General features: G+C 36.2%; 1 long non-coding RNA gene across 1 annotated transcript in view; it reads left to right on the plus strand.

The window, feature by feature from the left end:
• The window catches only part of LOC144337644 (uncharacterized), a 64,886-nt gene that overhangs the window by 24,283 nt on the left and 26,208 nt on the right, over window positions 1-14,395 (plus strand). The window contains exon 2 of the long non-coding RNA XR_013411053.1: window positions 868-984. This is a non-coding gene — a long non-coding RNA (uncharacterized LOC144337644). The remainder of the gene's footprint in view (window positions 1-867; window positions 985-14,395) is intronic.

Raw genomic sequence — 14,395 nt, forward strand, 5'->3', positions numbered from 1 at the left:
GAAGCTTCGTCTCAGGGATGTACCCTGCCGTGTGAGGTGTGGGGTGTCAGTCTGCATCTAGTGTTGGATGTCTCCCAGTTAGGCTTCTCAGGGGTCAGGGACCCACTTGAGCAGGCAGTCTGTCCGTTCTCAGATCTCAGCCTCCATGTTGGGAGATCCACTGCTCGCTTCAAAGCTGTCAGACAGGGTCGTTTGCATCTGCAGAGGTTTCTGCTCTTTTTTTATCTTGTTCTTTTTTATGTCTGTATAGTATTTCACGGTGTAATGTACTACGTTTTCTTCTTCCACTCTACAACTGATGGAGATTTAGGTTGATTACAGGTCTTTGCTATTGTGAATAGTGCTGCAGTGGACATTTGCATGCATGTGTCTTTTTGATACAACAATTTATATTGCTTTGGGTAAATACCCAGTAGTGGGATTGCTGAATCAAATAGTATTTCTGTTTTTAGGTCTTTGAGGAATCATCACACTGTCTTCCACAATGGTTGAACTAATTTAGACTCCCACCAACAGGATATAAGTGTTCTTTTTCTCTGCATCCTCATCAGCATCTGTTATTTTTTGACTTTTTAATAATAGCCATTCTGACTGGTGTGAGATAGTACCTCATAGTGGCTTTGATTTCCTTTCTCCAGTGACATGATATGATTTTTTAATAAACTAGTTAGTTCCACAGGTTATAGGTTGCATATCTCTGTGTGACAGACACCTTATTCATTCATTCATCTTTTTTCATTTGCCAATTCAGCAAATGCATGATAAACAGCTAATGTTTGCAATGCAATATGGGCTTAGCGAAAGATAAAGGCCACAAAAAAAGAAGTTTTTTTTTTTTTTTTTTTTTTTTTTTTTTTTTTTTTGTAGGAATGAGAAGACGTGCACAAATAACTGTGGCACGAATCAGGAAGTGATGCTATATATATGAGGAGTTTGGAACAACTAGTTGTGGCCTGAAGAATCAAGTCCCAGTGATGACCGTGTGTGAGTATGGGTAGAGGCAAACCCCATCACTACTTCTAGAAATACAACTCAAAGGGTGTGTTGGGCAATAGTCCTATTTGAAAGGTAGTCCTTTATTTAAAATTGGTAATTCATATGATCATACTTACATTTATGAGTTTGTGTACATAAAACCTTTAAAATGAATTAACCTGTTTCCTACCTATGGAGTAGATTGAATCATGCTTTATTTTTTTTCTGTTGAGAATGTGATATAACATCACAGTCTGTCAGTTTCGTATTTATTGGGGGAATGTTTTCAGATCAATCTTTCCTCACTGACTTGAAAACACATTTACTTTTTATTTCTTGAACTCCACTTCAACCAAAAAAGTCTCTCATGCTGACTCAGCATACAAAGCTACATTTTATACCTGTCAGGCCACATATAGATTTTTATAAGGTGAACAATGGTTGTATTTAAGTACTGATGTAGTAATCTTGAAATCTTCTGGCAGTATCCTTTGGAAACTGAATCCATAAATTTTATTCGTATTAAATGTTTCTAATGGGAGTTGACAAATAGTTGAATGGGATAGCTTTTTCTTTGCACTTGGCAAAGAGAGAGGGAAGAAAAAGTCCCCATTATACAATGAGAAATGCATTAATGCTCAAGCCCATTCATTAATCTCAATTTTGTACAAAAATAATTTAAAACCTTTAACAACTGTTGGTGAAATTACAGTGTGCTGCAGGGAAGTTGCAAAATTTTTATGGACCTAATAAAATTGTCATTGTAATACCATTATAGGGTGCTGTGACAATATAGATATTTGTAATACTTGTACTCGCATGCCAAATTGAGAAGGGAGATAGTAAGTTTGATTGGAGACAAATGCTGAACAAGGCTAAAACCCAAGTGTGTTTGATAATGAAAAGCTCCTTATCATGTTTGATATAAAATGAAATTGGATGGGCAATCAGGCATTTTAACTGGTTGGATTTATAATGGAGCAGATAAACATTATCAAGCACAGCCCATAAAATAAGCTATTTTATGATTATGCATTATCTTTAGATAAATTTCAAAGCAATTTTCAGTTGATTATTTTCTGCTTTTTCATTCAATTTTTGCTTCAGAAATATGCCCACTGGCTTTTCTATGCTCTTACTTTTAGCATATAGCCAACAATCTCTTGATGGTCTTTAGTCAGGCTAAAAGCTTTTGAAAAAAATCTCATAAGAGATTCAGTCACTTTGAAGTACAGGGTCAAAACAAACAAACAGCCCTCCTTTCAGTCAATATCCCTGGTGAGGTAGGGAAAAAGCATGTACTCTAAAATGGCTCAACACTGAAATCTTGAGGATGAAAAATAGAATTTGCAGGGTGTGTCCCAAAGGGAGCTGTGGTCTTTTCTATGTGACCGTATCTTCTGACTGCCCTTGGATTCATGTCGAAATCTGCTAACAGGATCAAGTGAATGAAATATTTAGATTCTCCTAGGATAGTAACATACAGCCATGTACTCCAGCTATGAAAGGCTTGGTGCTTACTCTCCTCTCTTACTGGGCATTGGCTGATGAGAACATTATAAACACACCCTTATTACAACACTGGAGTAGTCTTTGTGTTTGAATCCCTAATATCCCATCCTCTCCTCCAAGGAATTACTTTGATATGAACCTGTTAATTTCATTCCCCTTTATAGTGATTGGTTTAGGGATGGACTTGAGACCTACTGCTAGCCTTTGCTCTGTGGAGGGGAGTATGCTCGTGTCTCCTGGGAACTCTACCTTCTTCCCAGGAAGAGATATGAGAAAGATCTCCTTTTTTGTATCTAGGTGTGGCCCATGGAAATACTGTCGACACCTCACTACATCTAAAGATTAAGGTGAAACCCCGTCTCTACTAAAAATACAAAAAATTAGCCGGGCGAGGTGGCGGGCGCCTGTAGTCCCAGCTACTCGGGAGGCTGAGGCAGGAGAATGACGTGAACCCAGGAGGCGGACCTTGCAGTGAGCTGAGATCCGGCCACTGTACTCCAGCCTGGGTGACAGAGCGAGACTCCATCTCAAAAAAAAAAAAAAAAAAAAAAAAAAAAAAAGATTAAGGCAATACAAAGTAGGAGAGATACTGAAGACATGAGACAGAGCCTTGATACTTTGTACCTGGAACTCGTCTTCCTCCTGATGAGTGAGAATCTGAGCTGAGGACAAGCTTGCAGAGCTATGCCATGTATCAATTCTGTAACTTTTGGAAAATTCTTAATTTCTCTGAATCTTGGTCACCCCATTAGTGAACCTAGCTTAGCTGGCTGCTGTGAATTAATATATACAAAGTGCTTAGAAGAGTGGTTGGCATATAGTAGACATTCAATAAATGTTAGCTATTCTTATCATTACTTTTTTTTTTTTTTTAAGACAGTCTCATTCCATCACCCAGGCTGGAGTGCAGTGGCATGATCTCGGCTCACTGCAATCTCTGCCTCCCAGGTTCAAGTGATTCTCTTGCCTCAGCCTCCCAAGTAGCTGGGACTACAGGTGCGTGCCACCATATCCAGCTAATTTTTTGTATTTTTAGTTGAGATGAGGTTTCACCAGGTTAGCCAGCATGGTCTTGATCTCCCGACCTCATGATCTTCCCTCCTTGGCCTCCCAAAGTGCTGGGATTACAGGCGTGAGCCACCGTGCCCGGCCATTATTACTATTACGTGAAAACATAGCTTTCTTATTGCTTAAGTCATTTTGAATCAGGTTCTTCTGTTATTTTAAAATATAAATATTTAGCAATATTAAATAGCATAATTGACATACTGGCTTTGCTCAAAGGTCATATTTTTAAGAATGCCTTCACTGACCAACCTATTTAAAATTACACCCTTCCTCTAGCATTACCTATCTTTTCTCCTAATTTGTTTCTCACGAAAGGACTTACCATGATTTGATATATATTTTACTTAGTTATTTGTTGACTCATTGTCCCACCTCCTCCTTGCCTTCCCCCACTGTAACCCACAGTGTATAGATGAGTACATGGTACAGAGTCGGCCTTCAATAAATGTTCGTTGACTGAATAAGTGATGTATCATGCTCTACCTGGTAACACTGTGCAACAAGTAAGGTAGGCAAACCTCTACACCATTAAGTCACAAGAGTGATAGGCAGGCAGCAAAGACAATGCTACTTCTTCCAGCGAGCAAGTGAAACAATTTAGGTTACTTCAGAAATTATTAGACAAAACAGCTTATTGCTTTCTAGATCGTGCCTTTACTCTGATTTTTTAAAATATCAGCATTTTAAAAGATCGATAGATATTGTATCAGATTGTGGGGGCTGGCATGTCTGAGGGCTGGACACAGGGACAGGAATTGTTGGAGTCTTGAGGTGGAATATCTTTCTAAGAAACCTCAGTAATTGTTCTTAAGACTTTAAACTGATTGGGTGAGGTCTACTCACATTATTGAAGGTAATCTTCACTTAAAGTTAACTATTATTAGGTTAGTGCAAAAGTAATTGCGGTTTTTGCCATTACTTTCAATAGCAAAAACCGCAATTACTTTTGCACCAACCTATAATTATCACTGTTCTATCTACAAAATACTTTCATGGCGGCACCTACATTAGCATTTGATTAAGTAACTCTAAGCTATTCTCTAGCCAAATTGATACATAAAACTAACGATCACAAATATAATAAGAGTACAATACATTAAAGTTCTGTAGCTGATTTAGCAAAGGGCTCTTCAAATACTCTTTATTGGTATTAAAGATTAAATGATACAAAACAAAATATTTTGATATATAGTACACATTACATCAGCTGACTCATGAGCCAGACTCATTCGGATTCTCATAATGCAATAATGGCTTTTCTCATGGTAGTTTTCAGCTAGGCTTTCAATCATGACATAAAATTCAGTACAAAAATAGTTTTTGAACTAGGAATAATTCATTCTCACAAGGGTTTTTGGAGCTGGCAAGTGAGTAAATGCATGAGTGAGCATTCTTGTCAAGTGGTCTTACTTAAGTATTTTGTCTAGAGGTGGCTGGTTTGGAGTCTGATTGTCAATACAAACACTTGTAAAGATAAATCATTATTGGAGTTAAAATATATTGAGGTCTTACTATGTTCTTGGAAATGCTAAACACCTTACACAATAATCTCATTTAATCTCTACTGCAATCCTATGAGGTAGGAGCAATTTTTGCCTTCATTTTATTGTTTAGTCCCTTGGACTATAAAGTCCTTAACATCATGAATCATCTCTGTTACTTCCATTGTCTCACTTCTCACACTCTGGTTCAGAGCTTCATTCCAGTTGGGTCTAAAGCAGAGCTGATTATTAGACTGGCCAAATTCCTTAAAAGTCTTGCTTTTTAAAAAGGCCTGAGAGGGCTCACTTTAGCTATCCAAGGAGTAATAAACCTGTGTCTTCTCAACTGAACCTGTAATTGTGATGCTGCCAAAACCAAAGTACCTTGGGTTGGAAATCTGAATGGGTACACGCTTTGATCGAAAGTGGATCTGTTTTGTGCTGCACAAGTTTTGAGTTTAGGGTTCATTTCAATGTTCCTTTCAATTCAGAAAAGCATAATTTCATTTTAAGAGAAAAGAAAACAATTGCTTTAATAAAAATCTTTGTGAACAAGGTTCAGAGGGTTTCTTGCACAACAAATGACTGTTACAGAGCAACATTGTGGTGAGTTAAGTGTAAATGGCTCAGAAACATGCAGATTAAATTTCCCTGAAAACACTCAAGGGCTTCCAAAATTAATGGAGGGAAAATACTTGGACAACGTATATTTCAGACTTTATAGTTTTTTTTTTTTTCTTTTTCACTCTGTTGATTTTATTTTCCTCTACAACATTTCCTAGGGTGACTTCATCTCTTGTGGTCAGGATGCTGTCAGACCAAATTATCATTAATTCTGATGCATTCTGGGTGGCCCAAACTGGGTATCAGCTGTGTTCCCTCTCTTACAGAGTTAGCTTTTCTTTCTATTATTTGTCTTTCAATATAGGAAAGGCATAAAAATAAAAGCACAATTCAAATCTGTGGAAAGCTTTTAGGCCTTGTGAAAGTCCACCATCATGACACTTGAGAGATAAATGTATGTTCTTATATGTTGAAGACTGATAAATCTTCTGTGCTTTAACTTAGAAAATACCTCTATGGATATAGATGTGATAGGGGGATTCATAAATCAAGATATGAAGATTCTTAGAAGAGACTTTTGAAAGGCCCTCTAGCCCATTCCCAAGCCTCAGATATGTCTCAATAGAAAGCATGACAGAAAAATAATTATAGTCCTATTTCTTAATTGTTGCCTTAGATAAATTTTCTTCAACAAGCATTATAAAAATATTCCTATGTTCTCTGCCTTGTGGAGATTCTCATAAAACTAACCAAATTCCATTTTGTAGGGATTTAAGCTTATTTTCCTTTTTCCTGTCTTTGGAGGAGGCAAATTCTGGAACACTGGTAACTGTGCCTTTTCTCATTTGGACCTTGCACTACCTTGGTCAGTGAAGTATGTCAGACATTTCTTTCTTTTCAAATATGGAAATGCTGAAAATGCTCATTTTGGAATTCTGCTATGTCTCCAAGCAATATGGTCACCAATGTTATTGAAGTGTAATAGATTCTTTCCATCTCAGGACATTATGTGATAGGGAAAGCAATTCACTTCATCAAATGAGTACAAAAGCAGTAGAAAATATGGTAGCTATCTCCTAGAACTTAAAGCTTACGTGGCGTTAAAATTTACATAGATGGCTGAGTGAGGAGGTCAGCAAACTCTCTTCCCAAATCAACTACAAGCCTAGATAAAATGAATAAAAATAACTGTTTCTAGGACTCAAACAAAAGCATAAAAGAATCAGAGAATCCTTCATGCTTAAAAACCTTCAAGTAAGAAATTTAAGTAAGAACAATGGGAGCCAGTGATGTTCTTGGGTGGACCTGCTCCATTCCACCCCACCCACCCTCCAGCTCAGTCTGCAGGGAGAGTCTGGAAGGGCCAGGTGGTCCAGGAAAATGTGCAGTTTCACTGCCACAGCTGAAGGGGTATCACTTGATGTGGAATGGTGAGCAGTGCCTACACCAAGTGTGGCAAAAGTGATAATATAGGCAGTGGGAGGGCCTACATCTCTACTAGCCTAAAGGAGCTACCATGGTGATAGAAGGCAATAAGTATAGCACTGTATGGTTGGTTTAGAACATATCCAGATGTAATATATATGGCAATTATAGTACAAAGAGAGAAGGAGAGAAGCTTTATTAAAGTTTCTATATTTTACCAGAATTAAGTTAGTATTAATTTACGAAGTTTATTGTTATAAATTATGATGTATATGTTAATCCTTAGATCAGTCACCAATAGAATTATAATTAAAAAATCAACAGAAGAATTAAAATGGTACATTTTTTAACACTAAAGAAGGAATTAAAAGCAACAGAGGACTAAAAATATAGGAGACATATAGAAAACAAAAAGCAAAGTGGCAAATATAAATCCAACTGTATCAATAATTTTATTAATGTCAAAAGCCTAAACAACTTGATCAAAAGGCAGCGACTGTCAGAATGGATCAAAAAGCAACGTCCAACTGTATTCTAACTGTAAGGAATACACTTTAGATTCAAAGACACAAACAGGTTGGAAGCAAAGGATGGAAAACGATATACCAGGCAAAAAAAAAAAAAAAAAAAAAAAAAAAAAAGAGGTGCAGTGGTCATACTAACATCAAAAAAAATTGAATTTAAGATAAGATATATCACTGGAGATACAGAAGGTCATTTTATAATGCCAGAAGTGTCAATACATCAGGAAAATATAATACACCTAACAACAGAATTTCAAAATAAAGAAAGCAAATCCAGCCAGAATTGAAAGGAAAAATGATAATTTAACAATAACAATTGAAGATTTCAATACTCTGCTCTTAAAAGTCAATAGAACAACCAGACAAAAGTTTATCAAACATATAGGAGACTTGTCCTACACTTTTAGCCAACCTCTGTTTTAAAAGAAGAGTCTAGCCACTGATAGCAGAATATACTTCTTTTCAAGCAGATGACATAAACTGAATGTAGAAATTCCCATGAAATTCACAAAAAATACTAGAATTAATATAGGAATTATCAATATACACAATTAATTGTATTTCCATACAGTAGCAATAAACTGTAGGAAATAAAATCAATAAAATAATTTGATTTCCAGTAGTATCAAAATTTTAATATGAGTAAGATGGTGCCTTAGTCCTTTAGTGTTTCTATGAAGGAATACCTGAAGCTGGATAATTTCTAAAGAAAAAAGATTTATTTGTCTCATTATTCTGCTTGCTGGAAGATTAGGCAGCTGACAAAATCTTTAAGCTGCTTCCACTCATGACAGAGGAAAAAGGGAGCCAGTGTGTGCAGAGATCACATGTCACGAGAGGAAACAATAGAGAGTGTGGGGAGGTCCTAGGCTCTTTTAAACAACCAGTTGGCTCTTGTGGGAACTAATAAAGTGAGAACTCTCTCATAACTGCAAGGACAGCACCAAGCCATTCATGAAGAATTTGCCTCCATGACACAAACACCTCCTATTAGGCCTCATCTCCAACATTAAGTATCACATTTCAGCATGAGGTTTGGTGGCCGGAGGGACAAATATTCAGCTATAGCAGATGATAGTTCGCCCTAAATTAGTACAATAAAATCAATGCAATCCCTATCAAAATATCAGTAGGCATTTTTGTACAAATTGATAATATTCTTCTAAAATTTATATAAAAATGCAAAGGACATGGAGAGCCAAAAGAACTTTTGAAAAAGAAGAACAAAGTTGGAAGAATTACTTTACCTGATTTCAAAATTTACTATAACATAAAAGTAGAAAACACAATGTGGTAAATAATAAAACTATGGTAAAAGAAGATACAATTCAACAGATAAATGGCACAGAATTGAGAGTTTAGAAACCAAACATTTCATTAAAGGATGACTGATTTTCAACAAATAACAAATATGCCAAGACAATCAATGGGAATAGAATAGTCTCTTCAGCAATGGTGCTGGAACAATTGTATGCTCATGTGAAAAAAAACAAACAAACTGAACTTAGAGCTATACCTCACAACATACATAACAGTTGAATCAAAATGCAATAAAAATACTGTATTTACATTTTATTGACCAAAATGCAAAAGCTAAAACTATACAAATTCTTGAAGAAAATGATTGAAAAAAATCTTTGTGATCTTGAGTGGATGAAAAGTTCCTAATTAATGACCCCAAAAGCATGGTCCATAAAAAAACAGACAAATTGAACCTTATCAAAATGTAAAATGTTTGTGTTACAAAAAATATCACTAAGCCAATGCAAAAACAAGTTCTACATAGGGAGAAAACATTTTCCAGTCATATTTTTGATAAAGAACTTGTATCTAGACTGTATAAAGAGTTTTATAACTCAATAATAGAAGAAAATTAAATTTAAGTGAGCAAAAGATTTGAGTAGACACTTTACTAAAGAGAATATTCAAATTGCCAATTATGGTGCATAAAATAGATTTAACTACATGAGCTGTAAGGGAAATGCAAATTAAAATCATAATGATATATCTCTACACACTCATTAAAGTGGCTACAAACACAAAGACAATTCCAGGTGTTGATAACTAAGTGGAGAAACTGGAATCACCATGCAGTCTTGTTGGAAATATCAAATGGTACAGACACTTTGGAAAACAGTGTGGCAGTTTCTTAAAAAGTTAGTAACAAATATATATGACTCAGCAATTTTACTGCTAGGAATCTCTTTTGGAAAATAAAAACACATGTCCACACAAAGTTATGTACATGAATGTTCATAGCCAAAAAATGGGAACAATCCAAATGTCTATCAAGCAGTAAATAGATTTTTAAAAAATGGTATATCCATGTAATAGAGTACTACTCTGCAATAAAAAGGAAAAAAAACCCTGCTGATTTATGCTACAACATGGATGAACCTCACAAATATTATGCTGACTGAAAGAAGTCATATGTAAATAACTACATATTGTATGCTTCCATATATATGAAATATTCAGAAAAGGTAAATTTATAGAGACAGGAAGCAGACCAGTAACTGCTTGGGCCCTGAGGATGGTGGTGGGAATGAACTGAAAATGAGCATGAGTGTACTTTTTGGAGGTTGGGAGATGTTATAAAACTAGATTGTGGTACTGATTGCACACTTCTATAAATCCGATTTTAAAATCACTGAATATTACACTTATAGTACATGAATTAGGTACTTAAATTTAACTAAGCTGTTAAAGAAAAATAAGGCTTATAGCTTATTGTATATATGCCATTTAGCAGGCACTGCGCTAGGCAGTGATGACAGAGGGAGATAAAGTCAGTCAAAGAAGACTTGCCATCATGGAGCTTACAATTTGCAATAATCAATATGAGATTTTGAGCAGGCTGACATTGTTGGCTTGTGAAGTTTCAGAAACAAACAAGCCATGTTAAAAATATTATATTGCTCTCCCTCAAAATTCTGCTTTCACATAATTTACATTTATTGTAGGAGATTTGGAGGAGATGAAAAATGAGGATATAAAAACATGAATAAATACATTTTAGGAGGTGGTAAGTACTGTTAATAAAAATAAATCTGAGATATAAAGAACTCCTGAAACTCAACAACCAAAAAACCAACTCGAAAATGGGCCAAGAAGTTGAGTAGATATTTCTCCAGATAACATATACAAATGGCAAAAATTGTATTAAAAGATGCTCAGTATCACTAATCATTAGGGAAATGCAAATCAAAACTACAAGGAAATACGTTTCACACTCATTAGAATGGTTAGCATCACACGCGCACACACACACACACACAAAACAGAAAACAAGTGTTTGTGAAGATGTGGATTAACTGGAAACTTTTGTGCGCTGTTGGTAGGAGTGTAAAATGGTACAGCCATTGGGGAAACAGTACAATGGTTTCTCAAAATATTAAATAGAGAATACCCCTGTGATCCAGAAATTCTACTTCTGGATAACTTAAAAGAATTGAAACGAGGATCTTGAAGCAATACTTGTAAATTCATGTTCATGACAGCATTATTGATTATAGCTAAAACATGGAAGTAATCAAGTGTTCATCAATGGATAAATGCATTAAGCAAAATGTGGTATATATGTACAATGGGTTTTTAGTATTATAAAGGAAAAAAATCTGAAATATTCTTTAAAATTTCTGACATATTCTGAATGAACTTTGCAGATATTATGCTAAGTGAAAAAAGCTAGTCACAAATGGACAAATATTCATCATTCCACTTATCTGAGGTACTTAGAGTAGTCAAAATCATAGAGACAAAAAGTCGAATGGTAGTTGCCAGGGGCTGGGGGAAAGGGGTAATGGACACTTATTGTATAAATATACATTGAATTTCTGTTTTACAAGATGAAAAGAGTTCTGGAGATGAATGGTGGTAATGCTTATACAGCATTATGAATGTACTTAACTATGAATATATTTAATATATACAATAAAATTAATATAGTTAAAATGGTAAGACGGTACATTTTATATTATGTGTACTTTATCACAGTGAAAACATTGAAAAAAATTAGAGAAAATAAAGAGTTATGGAGCCAGAGGGAAGAGAGTGTGTTGTTTAAATATGATGATAATAGAAGACATCCTTGATAAGGTTCCTGGAGGAACGAATAGAAAGCCGTGCAGATGTCTGACTAAAAAACATTCCAGGCAGAGGAAACTGCGTTAGGGACGTGCATGGCCTCTTTGAGGTCTGGCAAGGAGGCCAACGTAGTTGGAACAGAGTAAATGACCAGAAAGTGGAGATGAAGTCAGAGAAGGGACTGGGGCCAGATCATTTAGGGCCTTGAAACATTTTGTTCGACTTTAGATTCTACTGTGAGTGAGCTTAGGGGCCACGGGAAGGTTTTGAACAGAAAAAGGAAATAATCTAACATTTTCTAGTAGTTCATTCTGGTGACTGGTAGATAACAAACTAGACCACAAGGTTGGAAGTAGGGAGAATAGTACTATTGCAATCATCCAGGAGAGAGATGCTGGTGGCTCACATCAGGGTAGCAGCAGCCTACATGACAAGAAGTAGCCCAGGAGATATTGCCACTGTAGAACCAACAGGATTTGCTGATGTGTTGGATGACAGGTGGGAGAAAGAAGGGAATCAAGGATGACCCCAAGGTTTCTGATTGGAGCAACTAGACTAGATTATGAAGCAAATGTCTTTTTTTTTTTTTTTAATTATACTTTAAGTTCTAGGGTACATGTGCACAACGTGCAGGTTTGTTACACATATATATACATGTGCCATGTTGCTTTGCTGTACCTATTAACTCGTCATTTACATTAGGTATTTCTCCTAATGCTATCCCTCCCCCCTCCCCCCTCACCCCATGACAGGCCCCAGTGTGTGATGTTCCCCACCCTGTGTCCAAGTGTTCTCATTGTTCAATTCCCACCTATGAGTGAGAAAATGTGGTGTTTGGTTTTCTGTTCCTGTGTTAGTTTGCTGAGAACGATGGTTTCCAGCTTCAACCATGTCCCTACAAAGGACATGAACTCATCCTTTTTTATGGCTGCGTAGTATACCATGGTGTATATGTGCCACATTTTCTTAATTCAGTTTATCACTGATGGACATTTGGGTTGGTTCCAAGTCTTTGCTATTGTGAATAGTGCCACAATAAACATATGTGTGCATGTGTCTTTATAGCAGCATGATTTATAATCCTTTGGGTATATACCCAGTAATGGGATGGCTGGGTCAAATGGTATTTCTAGCTCTATCCTCGAGGAATTGCCACACTGTCTTCCACTATGGTTGAACTAGTTTACAGTCCCACCAACAGCGTAAAAGTGTTCCTATTTCTCCACATCCTCTCTGGGACCTGTTTTTTCCCGACATTTTAATGTTCACCATTCTAACTGGTATCAGATAATATCTCATTGTGATTTTGATTTGCATTTCTCTGATGGCCAGTGATGATGAGCATTTTTTTCATGTGTCTGTTGGCTGCATAAATGTCTTATTTTGAGAAGTGTCTGTTCATATCCTTCGTCCACTTTTTGATGGGGTTGTTTGATTTTTTCTTGTAAATTTGTTTGAGTTCTTTGTAGATTCTGGATATTAGCCCTTTGTCAGATGGGTAGATTGCAAAAATTTTCTCCCATTCTGTAGGTTGCCTGTTCAATCTGATGGTAGTTTCTTTTGTTGTGCAGAAGCTTTTTAGTTTAATTAAATCCCATTTGTCTCTTTTGACTTTTGTTGCCATTGCTTTTGGCATTTTAGTCATAAAGTCCCTGCCCATGCCTATGTCCTGAATGGTATTGCCTAGGTTTTCTTCTAGGGTTTTTATGGTTTTAGGTCTAACATTTAAGTCTTTAATCCATCTTGAATTAATTTTTGTATAAGGTGTAAGGAAGGGATCCACTTTCAGCTTTCTAAATATGGCTAGTCAGTTTTCCCAGTACCATTTATTAAAAAGGGAATCCTTCCCCCATTGCTTGTTATTGTCAGGTTTGTCAAAGATCGGATCGTTGTAGATGTGTGGCACTATTTCTGAGGCCTCTGTTCTGTTCCATTGGTCTATATATCTGTTTTGGTACCAGTACCAAGCTGTTTTTATTACTGTGGCCTTGTAGTATAGTTTGAAGTCAGGTAGCATGATGCCTCCAGCTTTGTTCTTTCTGCTTAGGATTGTCTTGGCAATGCAGGCTCTTTTTTTGGGTCCATATGAACTTTAAAGTAGTTTTTTTCCAATTCTGTGAAGAAAGTCATTGATAGCTTGATGGGGATGGCATTGAATCTATAAATTACCTCGGGCATTATGGCCATTTTCACAATATTGATTATTCCCATCCATGAGCATGGAATGTTCTTTCATTTGTTTGGGTCCTCTTTTATTTCGTTGAGCAGTGGTGTGTAGCTCTCCATAAAGACATCCTTCACATTCCTTATAAGTTGGATTCCTAGGTATTTTATTCTCTTTGAAGCTATTGTGAATGGGAGCTCACTCACGATTTGGCTCTCTGTTTGTCTGTTATTGGTGTATAGGAATGCTTGTGATTTTTGCACATTGATTTTGTATCCTGAGACCTTCCTGAAATTGCTTAGCAGCCTAAGGAGATTTTGGGCCGAGACAATGGTGTTTTCTAATTATACAATCATGTAATCTGCAAACAGAGATAATTTGACTTCCTCTTTTTCTAACTGAATACCCTTTATTTCTTTCTCCTGTCTGATTGTCCTGGCCAGAACTTCCAACACTATATTGAATAGGAGTGGTGAGAGAGGGCATCCTTGTCTTCAGCCAGTTTTCAAAGGGAATGCTTCCAGTTTTTGCCCATTCAGTATGATATTGGCTGTGGGTTTGTCATAAATAGCTCTTATTATTTCGAGATATGTCCC

The sequence above is a fragment of the Macaca mulatta genome, chromosome 1 (assembly GCF_049350105.2).
Source record: "Macaca mulatta isolate MMU2019108-1 chromosome 1, T2T-MMU8v2.0, whole genome shotgun sequence".
Lineage (NCBI taxonomy): Eukaryota > Metazoa > Chordata > Mammalia > Primates > Cercopithecidae > Macaca > Macaca mulatta.